The sequence below is a fragment of the Ochotona curzoniae genome, unplaced genomic scaffold (assembly GCF_017591425.1).
Source record: "Ochotona curzoniae isolate NIBS_2020 unplaced genomic scaffold, NIBS_Ocur_1.0 contig_4501, whole genome shotgun sequence".
Taxonomy (NCBI): domain Eukaryota; kingdom Metazoa; phylum Chordata; class Mammalia; order Lagomorpha; family Ochotonidae; genus Ochotona; species Ochotona curzoniae.
Window position 1 is genome coordinate 9,615,790 of NW_024466307.1, and position 16,380 is coordinate 9,632,169.

General features: G+C 38.6%; 1 protein-coding gene across 1 annotated transcript in view; it reads right to left on the reverse strand.

Moving 5' to 3' along the window:
* KIAA0825 (KIAA0825 ortholog) overlaps positions 1-15,346 on the reverse strand; it is a 138,518-nt gene extending 123,172 nt beyond the window's left edge. Inside the window, exon 1 of the mRNA XM_040985897.1 lies at positions 15,302-15,346. The gene's annotated coding sequence lies outside the window, so the exon portion shown is untranslated. The remainder of the gene's footprint in view (positions 1-15,301) is intronic.
* Positions 15,347-16,380: the final 1,034 nt, after the last annotated feature.

Consider the following 16,380-nt stretch of genomic DNA (forward strand, 5'->3'; position numbering starts at 1 on the left):
ATTGGTTATTCACTGGCGCATTTTTCAGCTCCGTGGCGCTGTAAATTTTTTGTTTTAACTTCATACCTGTTGTTGACTTTGTGTCATGGCTTCTTATTTAAAGAAATGTATAGTGATTACATAATAGAGACTATCATAACCAGATGCAAACATACAATGCATCTCTACTTTCAAATCAAATATGGACCCCCAGTGAAACTGTTGGACATATCTAGACAATGGGATGGTAGACTGCCTGACATTTTCTGTACCAGCAGTGCTGGGGCACACTTAAATAACAGACTGATGGACTTATGATTGCTTATGAAGGACTATACTATTGTAATAATATGGGGAAAATCAGTCGGTGGATGGGAAATTGGGGAGAGGGTAGGGGAATCCCTGACCCTATGGAATTTTTACCATAAAATTCAAAAAAACAAGCAATTATGTTAAGGATCAACTGGGAATAATAATCAACATAGCTTATGAGATGTCAATTACTTTTAGGAAACTTTTAATAATAATAATGACTTCAGTTTAGCACACATTTTTCATCAATTCTAAGAAACTCACAATTCTTATATATATATATTCCCAGGGTTTAAGAATTTCTCTTAAAATGCTAATAGTATCAATTTGCTATTCCAATCAATGTTGTTCCTCTAAAATATTGGTAATATTATTAACCAGCTTAAAATTAACTTGATGATAAAAGCCCGCTGTAACAACCTTCTTCATTTCCAGGGCTTTGCAACAGAAATTAGCATTAGTCTTTCTTTTTTTAAATTATTTTTTATTATTTTCCATGACACAGTTTCGCAGGTATGGAAATTTCCCCCTCCCTTTCTCTCCTCCCTCTTCCTGCCCCCTTCCCATCCTACCATTCTCCCCCAGCATTATCACAGCAGCACAGTCCTCCAGCAAGTCACAAGTTCAGCATTCTAGCACAAGTCTCGTGGCACCTGGATCTCTTTCGACTGATCATAAACATGGCCAAGGTTCATGCTCTTCACAAATGAACAAAACTCACCAAGACTCCACTCATCTTTTCCAGCTTCTCAAACATGCAGTTTATATTCTCTAAGCCTGTGGGGTTTTTTGTTTTGTGTTGTTTTGTTGTGTTTTGTAAAAAGAGATTTATTCTTTGTAAAAAAGAGATTTATTTATTTGAAAGACAGCAGAAAGTTTATTTATTTGAAAGATATCAGAAAGGAAGAGACAGAGAAAAGAGACATCTTCCATCCACATCAGTTCACTCCTCAAATGCCTGCAATAGTCTGAGCTGAGCAAGGACAAAGCTAGAGCGTAGAGTTCTGTCTAGGTACTTGTATCATCTTCTGCCTTCCCAGGGAGAGTAACAGGAAGCCTGGTGGGAAATGGAGCAGCCAGTACTCGTACTGACATTCCAGCATAGGGTGCCTAACCTACTGTGCCATGAACACTGCTATATTTCCTAATCCAGTGTTCTTACACTCACTCCTCAAGCCAGACCAAACTGGTATCAGCCTCTATATACACTGAAACCAACAAAATAGTTTTTAAGTGCTACCACCATAGCTTCTTTGAAACTGTCTCCTCTCTTGACAACCTTCCTATATATCACGTTTTATATACTCTCTTTGTGCAGTTTTTACCATTTATGGACAGGTTCCCCGTGCTTGGGGAAGCTGGTTTTATCACCACATTTATTTTTAACCTGATATATAAGCTAAGTATATACAATGGGTTTTTTGTTTTGTTGTTGTTGTTTTCTTTTTGTGTGCTATAGTGAGACCATCAGATGCATTCTGAATGAATTTTGACATACGGATTGAAAGCAGGGATAGGAAATAGCTGGCAGTAAGTCAATCAAGCTGATGCCAGTTTCCTGAGAGAAGGTGCATGGATTTCCCTGGCTGGAGTCCCTGGAGCTGCCTAACTCCTGCCTTGCTGACTGCAAATCTGGTTTTCTTTCTGGCTCTGTGAAGCACACAAAATAAATCCTCTCTGCTCCAGTGACCAGTGGTTACTTCTTTAACTGTTGCTTAAATTAACCAGACTAGTTTTTATTAGGCTAACATACACTATGAATGCTTCTTCTTCCATCTCTGTGATTAAGCAGTGATACTCAGCAAATACGACCTAGCATAAACATTATGCTCAGGATAGGGCTGTGGACACGCTACCCAAAACCATGGCACCTTGGCACCTGCAACACAGCTGGAGCAGGAAGCGCTTTTACCTCCTCCCACCTCTCCCCTGAAGGGAACCAGAACCAAGGAGCACTCTAATTTTTGAAGACAAAGGAACACAGGAACATCTGCACAAATTGTTCTTGTTAAATCCCCCTGTGTATTGTAATTTCTTCCTAAAGTTTTATTTCAAAGACAGATATGTATTATATGTATAATACATAATTTATATATTATATACTATATATTATACATGCAAAATATATGTATATATATGTATATATATATCACATATATATGTATGTATATATAAAACTGAGAGATAAGGAGAGACAGAAAGAGAGCTGGATTGGAAGTGGAGCAGTGGGGCAGCCAGGACACAAACTAAGGCTCACATAGATGCCATAGTTAGCAGGCAGAGGATAAGCCTACTACACCAACATGCCAGAGCCAGTTTATTATCATTATAACACACACTGTTTTCCTCTGATCACGCTTCTGTGTGAGCATCCACAAAAATATTCACATCTGGGCCAGTAGCATGGCATGTCATGCTAAGACTCCATCAGCTATTGCTGGCCCCCATATCGATACCAACTTGTGTCCCAATTGCTTCACTTCCCATTCAACTCCTTACTTGTGGCCTAGGAAAGCAGTAGAGGATGGGTCAAGTCCATAGGCCCTTGTACCATATTGTGAGACTCGGAAGAAACTCATGGCTCCCAGCTTTGGATCGGCTCTGTTCTGGCCACGCAGCCCTTTAGGTGGTGATCCAGTGGATGGAAGTTCTGTCTCCTCTCTGTAATTCTGCCTTTCAAATAAAAAAATCAGTAAATCTTTTTTAAAAATGCACATTTCCCTGCTTCTGTGTGTGTGTATGTGTGTGTGTGTGTGTATTTGAAAGGCATAGAGACCAAGACAGAGACGGCTTCCCTTTCCTGGTCTCTCCCTGATGCCTGCAATAGCCAGCCAAAGCCAGAAGCCCTGAATCCAGCCTCTGTCTCCCAAGTGGACTGTGAGGATCCAACTCCTTGAGCCACCATCTGCTACCTCCCAAGGTGTGTGCCAGGATGAAGATGGATTGGAAAGCAAAGTAGGGACTTAATAAGCCCAGGAACTCTGGTTTGGCAAATGGATGCCCTAAGCACAAACCTAACTGTTGGGACTAACCACCTGTCCATTGTGCTTGTATCTTATTCAGGTTCCAGCAAACTATGATATGACTTGCTTACCCATAGCCTTCAAATTAAAAATGTTTCTCACATTTCTTCCAGCTGTAAAAATTATTTTTAAAAAATGGTAAAGAGGTCATTTTTTTATAGTCCACAGATCCAAAAACATTTGCTATCTGATCTTTATACCAGAAAGCTTGCTGAACCCTATCCTAAGTGGTCACCAAATTCTTTGAGCCTGTCTGTGCCCGTATCTCAAATGGTCACCAAATGTTCTCAGATCTTATTTCCCCTCCTAGCTACTATCAGCACCCTACATCTGGACACCATTCCTTGCTGCCAAAAAATGGAACAGCCTTGGCTCCCCAAGACTCACACCTGGAACAAATATATTTGTTTTTTTGCTTCCCTTCCTACCTCTGGCATGGAGCTCAAAAGCCCTTGGAATTTCCTGAGAGATGGACATTTTTGGTGTTATTCATATCGGAGGTGCTGCCAACGGGATGGCTATTGCCAGGCTCTCTAGAGAGCTTCAGGATGGAAATCTAGGGGAACCAACAGGGGAGCCATGGATCAGCACTTTCAGAACCAACCCATTCCTTCTTGAGCTCCAAGGAGAGGAGAAGCAATGAAGATTGAGTCTCTCACTGATAGGCAATGAGCTGAATCCAGCTTGTCTATTTGCTGAACTTAAAAACTCTCACTCAAGGAGCTTCAGGGAACTTTCACGTTGGCCAACATATCCATGTCTTGGAAATCCAGTGTCATGCTCTCCTTCCTTACTTGTGGGGTGCATCTCTTCAATTTAGTTGTTTTTATATTTCACTCTAATAAAACTATAAGCACACTGCTGTCCTGAGTTTGCAGGTGAGTCTAATAAATTAATAAAATGAGGGGGCAGTTATAGGTACTCTTGACTTTTTAGTTGCATAGGGTCAGATGGGAAACCACTTATGGCTGGTATCCAAAGTGAGGGAACTACTGTAGCACTAAGCCCTCATCCCGTGGCTACATGTTAAATCTAGGTAGCTAGTGTTGGAACTGAATTGAACTACAGCATATCCAGTTCGTGTCTGTGCTATAACTGAGTACTAGACTTCTCACTTTACACCTGAATCTGATCATTTCACTACTGTATTCCAATAACCGTGCAGATTTTTCACAGTGCATACTACAACTGCAGGTTCTTTGTTTTATATACAGTTCAGTTCTGCACATACTTTCGTATTGTAATTCTCATGAATTGACTTCTTAAAATAGCCTCCGAGCTCAGGAAAGATGTTTTCAGTACAAAATAATGCTTACGAAAAACACTTGCTTCAGCATGTAAATAAAACTATTGAAAAAAGCATATTTCTGAAATAACACAGTTTGTGTATTTAAACAGGAAAAAAAATTGTCTATAATAGCAAATCAGTTTTAAATGAGATTTTTAACAATTTAAGCCACATTTTTTAGAAACTCTGAAAACCATAGAGGTTAATAGATGGGAAACTATTCAGATGTTTTAATTACTAAATGAAGTTTAAAAACACAGCATATATTCTTGCTATACTTTTTTAAAACAATAGCTAATAAGTCAAAGTGTAGACAAAAGTACCTAGGGTGAAAAATTAAGATTGAAAATTTAAGCTATCAAATAAAATGTAAATGCGATATGACTAAAAACCCTTCTGGTCTCCTTCTACAACAACAACAACAACAAAAAATAACAAAAAACAGAAAATGGATAAAAATTATATTAAAGGGCCCTTCTAGTTTAATCAGGTAATCTATTTTTCCCTGTTATATTTAATCGACTGTCACAGAGCCTTTGCCAAAAACTTTTAAATTCCACAGTTCAGTAGCAGGATCATTCGTTGGTAGTTCAAACAAATTCACATGAAGTGACCTGAAGATCTATTTAAAAACAATCAGTGAAGGTAAATATTGGATATCTTCATGTTGGATCTGAAAATCCATCACTCTACGTGCCTTTTGCTTGATTTGCTGCTTAACATATCTCCGCACTGAGTCTATCACATCAACATAGTCATCATGATCCAAGCGGCGAGTAATGGAGAGTGTCAGTGTCAATTCTGCTTTCTCACACTCGCATCCCTTCACTTCATCTGATTTTAATAATCCCTGTCAAACCACAAACAGTCCAAATTACCTTCATGACACAGAAGCTTTCAAGGAGCAGACAGAATCTCAACTTTCATTTAGCAGCTACAAAAGAAAGCTGTCCAGCTGGACAAATATTATTTCCACACATGACAATCGCTGCAGTTGAGCATGCATTTTAATTCTTAACTAAACCTGCCAGGAGTTTGATATGAGCTTCTTGTTTTGTGTAGATTGACTCACAGGATTATCAGACCAATGACTGTAATTGTGCTGAAAGAACCTAGTGTTTATCTACTAAAAGAGGAATCACAGAACAACGCTGAGGGATCAAAAGCGACATATAAGAGATAATGTGTAGGTACAGACTGTAAGAGGAAACGATTCACTATTTAAACTGCATATTTTAATTACTAAATATGCTCTAAGTATGCCACACATAATCTGATATGATATTCAAAAATAATAGCTAACAAATTAAAATGCAAAATAGTTACAAATGTACTAATAGACACTAATTAGAAACAGGTTATCAAAATTAAATAGAAAGAAATTTTTAAAAACAATGCATAGAATTCACTCACTTCAAAATTAATTTCTAGAAAAGTTATACATGTTAATCATAATAAAACTGATGTTCTTGACAAAATATCAAACAGGAAAACCAAAACGTTCACTATATTCTGATTAATGTGCTCCTGCACATAGAATATTAATTTTTAAGACAAAATAGAATAAAAATGAGAAACATATGAATAAAAGACACAGGACATTTTCAGGGCTTTCTTTACAAAAATGTTTAATATCATCCATAGAAGATGCCTAATTACTTTAATTCTTAGTTTCAACTATTTTCTAAAATCCAAACAGAAAGTAATACTGTCCTTTAAGTTATTTCTATTTTACTTGATTTGAGTCTAATTGTAAAAATGTATAGGCAGCTTGCTTGGTATATGAATTAACTTTTTGTACTTTTTTTAAACAACTACAGCTTCCATTGCAATTGCTGAAATATAGCAAAATTTTTGGACTTAATTGTGAATTACTATGTGCATCAAAACATTACAAAGTTCCCTCCATCAATTGCACATCATTAACAACATTTCCAGCATGTTGTATTCTGCGATGATTTTTAAAATATCAACAAAAGCAAGCAACTTTATTGTTGCTGAGAGTTTGTTACTCGGTGTGTAATAGTACTCACAGCAACATCAAATGCTTCAACTTTGACAGGATGAACCTCCAACGTTTTATTTTGCTTTGAAGCAATACGTAAGAAACTTGGAGCCATTATTGAAAATGCTTATTTTGGTATGAGAAGTATCTGATGATACAACTAACATCATTTGGCAGTTGATGAAGTTCTTCTAATGGTGCCAATATATTAACTGCCATTGTTTCACAGTACTGAAAAATGAGAGAAATTTAGAAGGGTCTAAATGAAAAGTCATGCTTCATAAGAGTGGCACACAAATGTAAATTCTGCAATTAGTATTAAAATATAGCGTTTTTCTGCACACTCTTAAAGCAGCCCGATGTGATCAATGCTGTCGCCTCAACAGATGGTCTTGTTTCGTGGTGCTCAGTGACATCATTACAAGTTTGGTGGGTAGTAAATGACAATGGACATTTTGTGTTACACATCAATTTCTTTCTTAGTAAGTCAGAGACATTCAATTTAATGTAAATAGCTACTTCGTTATCACTGTGACAAAAGGGTTATTACCAAATAAAAATGCATTACTCAGAAACAAAGTCCATAGTAACTGGTCCGCTCATCAAGTGGCTGGGAGAGGTGCGGGCTTCTAGCACCGCCGCCAGCCCCACCACCCAAAAGCTGAGGAACTCGGCTGCACCTCATGTCCATGTCCAGGTGCACTTCCTTTAGCAGCAACCCCCGCATGCCCTCCTCAGGGATAAAAAAAAAAGGTCTGATTGTACCAAAAAACAAATTGTGGAAAATAGAATTTAAAACTAAATCTATTTTGATGGAGGAAAAAAGTTGAAAAAATCCATAAGTTTTCCTAATACACACTTTCTATGAACTTTCTGAAGATCACCTCGTATTTCTGGAAAGGGTAAAGGGGTTATCGCCAGTGTGACCATACATGAAAGTGACAGCTCCATTAGTTACACTGGCATCTAACATAGTAGACACTGAAAGAATCTGGAAGTATAATATGCAGATCTATGAAAAATCATCTTGGTTCATTCATACACAACAAGAATGAAAAATCTGGCATCTATTAAAAACTATAATCTAACTCACAATGGCATGACATTGGACGATTTCTAGAATACCATATGGCTTTCTAATAAGGATTTTTTAGGTTTTTTGTTTATTTTCATTTTCTTTTTTTTTTTTTTATTGTTGCTTACATTGTATTATGTAGTACAGTTTTATAGGCGCTGGGGATTCCCCCCACCCCTCCCATACCCCTCCCCCCATGGTGGATTCCTCCACCTTGTTGCATAACCATAGTTCAAGTTCAGTTGAGATTCATTGCTTGCAAACACATGCCTAGCATGAAGTTCAGCGTCTTATTGTCCAGATAAGTTCAGTGGCCTCCTGGGGAGACCTTCTATGGTCTGAAGATAGGTCTAACAGAGTAAAGATCCGGTCGGTTAAAAGCCCCAACAAGGCCTCAGTATCAATATACAACATTATGGAATTAATTGACATAGTATTGGGTAAACAATATGTTAAAAATAATGCAAGTTCCCTTCTTCGAAACATCTGGGTTGAGACAGTATCAATGACAGGTTCAAAAAATAACAAACAACCAAACAAAAAATTACAGGTTAAATCAAGGCAAACATGTGGTATCTAGTCTTTTGGGATTCGCTCATTTCCCTTAGCATTATAGTTTCCAGTTGTGCCCATTTAGCCACAAAGAACTGCATTTTGTTTTTTTAATAGCTGAGTAGTATCCCATGGAGTAGATGAACCAAAGCTTTCATTTTCTTTTCTTTGAATCATTAAAACAAAGAAGTAGATGAAGAGGGATCTCCCAGCTGCTGTTTCCATCCCTAAATGCCAGCGATAGGCGAAGCCAGGAGTCCAGAAATCAAATGGACCCTAGGATTTGAGGCATCCATCATCTACTCATCTACTGTTCTTCAGGTATGCACTAGCAGGTGGCTGTGGGGTCTCAAGGAGAGAAACTCACCACCATGCCAAACAGAATCCACTGCAATACGATACTATTTCATTTTTAAAAACTAAGTTACAGAAGTACATCTATAGCATGGCACAATAAAATACTCTGAATAGGCATACAACCCACTGAAATCAAGAAGGATACATATCAGAATATTAGCAGTGCTAATCCACAGATAAGCAGATGGTGACAGAAAAGGGGGAAAAGGAAATAGAATTTTACTCTGTGTAATTACTTATTTTTGTTTGAACTTCCCATAACAAGCATATCTTACTTTCAATTCATGCAAAGTGAAAATGGATTTTAAAACTTACAAGGAATATCAGAAGGCATTAGCTAAGTACTACTTGAGTAGAATTAGGAATCCAGCAGCTAAGCTCTGTATTGGTACACAATGGTAGGCAAATTAAGCCCCTGAGAAAATGGAAGATAAAGGTACTCATATAAGTGGGAGCGCAGTGATCTCCCAAATCTGAGAGTATAACAGATCTCACAGCTAGAGACATTTGATCCAATTTGGGAGATGATGCAACAACTAGAGGAGGAGACTGTTTCAGCAACATACTTGACAAGTAGACAATGACCTGGTCTGCCTAAATCTCTTCTGTTACATAACTTAAGTTCTCTGTAACCTGATTATTGCCAGTATGGACTGGGGTCCCCATCTTGATTTTTCTGACATTGGTCATCACCACTTGCTTCTGACTCACGAAGTACCATCAACTTGGATTTAGTAATTAAAGTAAAGGATACATATTTGGAGCATAAGTTGGAAATGTTTTTGGAGAGTCAGAAAACTCATAAATGAAAATGACGAAAAATAAAATTAAAGAGATGTGACATGGCCTAGTATTCCAATTTTTTTCTTTTCTGGGAAGAAAATAGTTGGACTTTTTTTTTGTTTTTTTTAACTAAGAAAGCACATGGTGAGTATTTTCCCCATATGTATAAACAGTATAAAATGGCTTACTGTATATTGAAAGAGAAGTAGAAAGATTCAATTGGAAGGATAATGAGTTAATCCACATGGAAGTGATTATGAAGAGGCAGAGGATATGGCAACTTAGAAGAGCTTTTAGAAAAACTTTGCAGGATATGAATACATAACTTGGCTGGGCAGACAATTGTAAATGAAAGTAAGTCAGGCAGTTACTGTATATCTGAGGTGCCAACAAGCTGTAGTGTTAGACCCAGTTCACCAGAGAAACCAAACAGGACAAATTGCAAAGTTGCTTATGAGAAGAGAGCTTGTAGGTTATGTCATCACAAACCACCCAAGGGTAAAAGCTCGAGTATAATGCTTTGTGAGCAATACAGATCCATATGGGAGAAAACCAATGATGACAGCGGTGACTCAAACAAACAGGCCGCATTATCTAGAGCAGCTTATGCTCTTTGCCAAAGGCTTTTATGTTTTATGGTTCTGCTGAACGCATCCCTAGACACCATGCACTGCAAGCACCTGCTAACTGGGCAAGGATGCGGTCACCTACGCGAGTTTCTGCAGGTAAGGGCCCAAGGAGAGGTGAGGACAGAGAGGAAGCCATAAGAAAGTTTATGCAGTAAGGGCTAAATTATTATGAGGAAAATCCTGAATTTTTAATCTGACAGCATGAGAGCTTATGAATTAGCTTTTTAAAAAAATGGATTCAACTTGGAGACTAGAAGGGATGGCAAATTCATTGTTAGGCATGAATTTGAGTGTCCATAGAAGTAGAAATGCATCCCACAAAAAAAATGAGATTGATGAGAGGAGTGGATAAGAAGAGACAAGACTCTCCCATCCCTGCTATTTTTTTTTTAACTAAGAAAGCACATAATGCAGGTGAATAAGATGGAAACAGCATCATCATCTTTTTGTTTGCTGTGACCATGAGTTACCAAAAACATGCATAGGGATTGTCTACATATGTGTATGTACATATTAAATAGAAGCTTTATAAGTCATTACCTATTGTTAATACCTACTCTAATTGTTCTGTATTTTAGTGTATTGCGTTTGGTTTTAGAAGTCCCTGGTGGTCCACTTCGAGAGGGGAAGGAACCCAAGGATTTGAGCCATCAGCTGCCTCTGAGGGTGCATTCCTACAGAAAGCTTGAACTGATGTAGAGGAGCCAGGATCCAACTAAACACTTCAGTGTTCAGTGCAGGACGCATGTCCCAAATGGAGGCTTCACTGCTGACCCAAGAACCTGCCCCCTCCTCTCTCTCTCTCTCTCTCTCTCTCTCTCTCTCACACACACACACACACACACACAAGCATACACACAATCTTAAATGCTTCCCACAGCTTCTAAATAGAGTTCAGCCTCTCTAAGTTCGACTTTGAGATTTTTAGATTAAAAAAGAGAACACTGCAATCATGTTGTGGAACCATCTGTAAAGATAGGACTGATAAATCCAGAAGAGATGTTCTTTGAGAAGGGTACAAAGAAAAAAGCATAACATTAAGGACTAGTTTGGGAAGTATGAAAGGAGGGTCAGAAAAAGGCCAAAGAAGATTTAAAAAGAAAATTCAACTTGGGTTAGCCGCAGATTTAAAAAGAAAACACAACTTTGGTTAGAAGTTAGGGGGAAAAAATATCAAAAAGGATAATTTGCAAAAAGGATTGGGTGTGAACAGAGTCCTCTTCCAACACATAGCTCAGCATATACTGCAGGTGTCTCTCAAAGTGTAGTCCAGATTTAAGCTGAAACACTAGACAATGCTTAAACAGGCAAACACCTGAGCTCCATCTCCACCTAGCTCTCTGGGCGCAGGCGCAGGAATTGGCGACTGAAATGCTTCCCAGAGCATTCTTTTCACCAATCATTTGTCACTGCACCTTTTACCAACTAGCTTTTGAAGCAGCACCTCTAAGAGGATGCAATCTCACCTCACAACACCAGATGCATTTCTGAAAAGCTGTTAAATAAGTATTAGTACACCAACACACTGTTCTACTAAGCACTGCGGTTATTTCAGGATTATCTTCATCAGGACGGGCACAAACCAGCTTCAGGAGCATCCAGCTCTTACACAAACACCTCTCTTTTGTGCAATTTGTCTGTATCACTATACAGGTTCACCAAGTGGACCCCACCCTTATAACCTTAATCAATTTATAAGCACACATATTCATAATTACAGTAGATTCTCAACACCTTCCATTTTCACTTCAAAGTGACAACAATGAATTTAACAGATTAATAAGCATCACAAATAAATGGCGTTTAGCAGAATTCAGTCATAAAGTGCCAGGAGGAGCCAGATTTTGCAAAGCAACAGGAACTAAAGCTTGCGATTTAGACTCTAATAGCAAAGATATCTCTTTACGTGGTGAGTTCTGGTAATAAAAACCAATTGTCACAAATAGTGTTAGCAGTAGGTCACCAAGAACTACGGGGCATAACTTTATTCTACCCAAGATGGGAATCCTACTTAAAACAACAGTGGTTAGCACTGTGCTCCCTTGTCTCACGAGAGGCCCTGTTCAAGATCCTTCACATGCACTCACTCATTTGCTCCTCACAATCCTGCAGAATAATACAGCCTCACTGGCCAGATGTAGAAGCCGAGACACTGAGGGCTAAGGAACACTTCAGAGGTCACCCAGCTCAAAACAGGCAACCAGCCTGCCTCCCAGAGAACATACTGGAACACAGTGTGCTGCACTGTGAGTCTGAGAAAGTCGTAGCTATTGGAACAATCGTTTGTCTCACACAGAAAGATTTGCTGTTTATGTTCTGGGATTATCTTCCTGTGCTGTTTCCTAGAGTTGATTTCATGATAACTTGGGTGTCCCTTGTACTAGCATTCCCAGTTATGCTCATTTATTAAATCTGTTTACATTCAAAATGCACTTGACATATAATGAGATTCTCCAAATTAGCATAAAGATGGTAATTCTGCATCCCATCTAAAAACAGAAATATAAAGATACTTAATCCTGCACTAGAAGGGCAGGATGCCATAGTAGTTCAAAGCTGCACTGCTCAGATTTCAACATTGCAACCACCTGGGAACCCTTGTTCTAAAAAACACAGATTTTTCAGCAGGTCTGATCCTCTGTATTTGTATCAGGTTCCCACATGATGGTGCCACTGCTGCCCTGGCACTTGGAGCTCTAAGGGTCACACTGTATCCCAGCTCCGTTAGCTAACCAGGTGTGTAACCAGATCACACGTGGCCACTACACCTGTGAAACAGATCATGAAAGGACTGTTATTAAGGTTATGGGACACAATCCATAGACCATACTTAGAACAGACCTTGGCTTACAGAGGGAACTCAATAAATGTAATCTCTTAGTATTATTGAAGGATATTAAAAGCATATATTGTATCCCATTAGAAATCCATTTATGGAATTGACTGATCTAGCAGAAACGCTAAATAAAATGTCATCATTCTTTTCTAGGCAGTCAGTAGAATATCACTGTACATTGAAGGACATTAAATACATAAGTTAGGCCCAGTACCCAGCTTTATTAAATACATAAATCTGAAACTGCTCTAAAAGAATTTGCATGAAACTGGCTTGGTCTGTGATATTTGAAAAACATATTCTGTCTCTATGCCAGAAAGAAAAAGTTTTTATATCGCAAGCACAGAGTTCTAATTTATTTAGTTGAACGGCTTCCTCTGAATTGTGGAGCACTCATTTTTGTTTAAAACATCCATTTTTAGGATACAGGTATCAGAACTAGTTACTAGTAAAACAATAATTTTTAAAAATTTATTCACAAACAACACTGTTCGTTTGGAGTTTGCCTTTTACAGTTTGCCTTCATAGGCAACTGTAAAACATTAGTTGTCTTTCACTCATTGATAAAACTCCAACATGAGAAGGGGTGGTGGCTTGAGCAAGGAGAAGCTGAGCGCATGCCTATAGCTGGTCAATACATGTAAGAAACAGCAAAAAAAATAAAAAGGTCCATAATTTTCCTATTCTTTCACATCAGATCCTTGACGTGGGTAATAAAATTAGGAAGCAATTGCTACTATGCTTACTTTTCTAAATTAAAGTGAGAATCAACTGAAGAAATACAGATATGACCTCTATGATCAAAACAAGAGAAAGGAAAAGAAGGAGAACGTGGGCTACTGAATTGTTCCCTCCCCTACCTTCACAGGCACTCGGGGGAAAAGGAATGCTGCCAGCTGCTCCCTTAAAAGTCTGGCGGGATACTAGAATTATCTCACAAATGCATAACGCATCAAATTTTATTTTACATCTTTATCTTCTCTGGCAAATGCTACCTATAAAAATAAATTTTACTCCCCAAAATCTACATGAAGAGGCTTTATGTGAAGGAGTACCATACGGAAGTTTACAAGGCAGGATTTACTTGCACTCAGCTGCAACAGATGAAGATCCTGCCCTGTTTCAATTCTTCACATCAAATTTAAAACTTGTGCTTTTACAGAAAAACAAGTCAATTGTCAAAACTGTGATCCTTAATATTTATGGAGATGATAACCAAGATGAAACTGTTAGCATTAGAGGTGTAAGGAGAACAGAGGGTAAACAGGATTCTACCAGCGTGCTGTCTTGTTATTTACATTGTTTTGAAACAAGTATTTGAAAAACAAAAATTTACTGAAAATGCCTGCGCTAACTTTTCAAGCCTACATGGTAGGTATTAACTGTTGTTCCACTCCAGGGAAGCAAGAATTCTACTGAGCTGTGACCTATTTATGCCTTTTCCATTTATCATATGCATTTTTTAATGACCCCAAACCAAAGCAAATCTAGAAACCCTATTTGAAAAGTTGACATTAAGGTTGTGACACCAACCAAAACAACAAGAGAACTGAAAGTTAAATCGACACACACCCTCCAAATCAGTCTGTTAGATTCCTAATTTAAAAACAGATACTGATGGCATGTCAGCCACTGCTTTGAAATTCCTGAATTTTGTCATTCGGTGTTTGTGTCACAACCTTAATATTATTTAAATATACTTTTAAATATCTATTATTTAAAAAAAAATCTCTGAGTTGAAGAGATTCTGAAGCTTTGAAGAAGTTCACCTCAAAGCACGGCGCTCCTGGCATGCCACTCTCATTAGAAGTAGTGCATAAAACATTTGCTGTTGACAAATCTAATTCATTAAAAGGTGATGTGGATGCATTTTAAAATACCTGGCTGGCATCATTATCTGCAGTGCCTTTTATAAATTATTCCTTGTTTCCCTTTTGACTAAACTTGTCACAGTTCCTTTTCGGAGTCTGAGTGCTGTGCGTTAAGAGTCAAGCCTTGCGGCACGGCTAGACAAGTCACGACTTCAACAGGCAGGGGCGTTTTATTTTCTTGAAGCCAGAGAGGGTAATGCAAGTACCGCTGATTTCATTCAATTCATTGATTTTTAACGAAAGACAAGGAAAGTCAGTTAGTGACGGGTGCCATCTCCTAGGAAAGAATCACAAATAAAACTATACTCCTCAGAATAAGGGCTTTCATAGAAAGAAATCATATGGAGAGATGCTGGCAGCCCTACTGCACTGTCGGGTGGCAGACTCGCTTTAAAATTGAATTGTGCTTCCCATGACACTGGAGCTCAGGTACATCACAAGGCTGACAGCAGGCTGGCACGCTGACTTGCTCAAGGAAAAACGCTAACTATATTCTCTGAGAGGCCAAAGGGACAGAATTAGAGAAGCCATCAAGGCAACTGGATAGGCAGGGCACAAATTATTCAAAATTTGAAGAAAAACATTTCTTACCTAATTTTATTTCAGAAGAGTCTAAGGATGAGCCAGTCTTCCAATCCTAAGCCAGTAGAAAATTATTTCCTTTTGAGTTTCAGTAGACAAAATTTCTTCCTTTGAGTCTTCAGCAAGAATATATTCCAAAATATATAAATGTACCTAGAAAACAATTGAATGAGACTTTATCAGTGCCACAGTGGGGGGGGGGGGAGGTGAGGACATGTCCATTGCATTTTTATGTACATCAGAGGTGAGAATATTTTCAGGGTATTGCAATATACTGGTTTGAGCTGTGAAGAAAGCAAGCTGGGAATACACAGACATCCTCAAGACAGATTACTCAAGAAAGCTTATTAACAAGATCACCCACACATTTTGTTCACTTATTTACCTATTTGCATACATTTTTGAGAGGCAGATATTTCCCATCTGCTGGCTTGTCCCCACAATGCCCACAATAGCTGTGTGGCTGGGGCTGCCAGGCCCAAGTCGGGAGCTGGACCCTGATTCTGGCCAGTCTACGTGGATGCCAGGGACCCAACAACCTGAGCCATTACCAGTTGTCACCCAAAGCATAGAAAGCTGCAATCAGGAACCAGAGTTGGAGGTTGAATCCAAATACTCCTCTATGGGATATCAGTATTTTCTTCTTACATTATTGATCTGTAAGGCAGAGAGGTTTTCCCCTCCTGCATCTGCTTACTTCCCAAATGTTCACCACAGCCATGGTGATCGGGGGAAGCCAGAAGCTCAGAAATGAAGACTCCCCTACGAGCTGTCCCCTGCACTATCCTTCTGAGCATATCAGCAGGAACGTTAGAATCAGAGGAGGGGCCAGGACTTGAACCCATGCACTCTAATATGAGAAGCAGGCACTCAGGTGGTGTCTTAACCACTCTGCCTGTCGTCCCAGACACAGGCATCATTACTACTAGGTCAAACGTGGATCCCACTCATAGATTTTACACACATGGACAACAAGAAAAAAGGCGTATCTAAAAGTCCCTTTATTTTCACTAAAAATTGATCACACCTGAAGCAATGTAACTCAAAACAAGTAAAAAATAGTCCACACCATTTAAAGCCAGCAATGC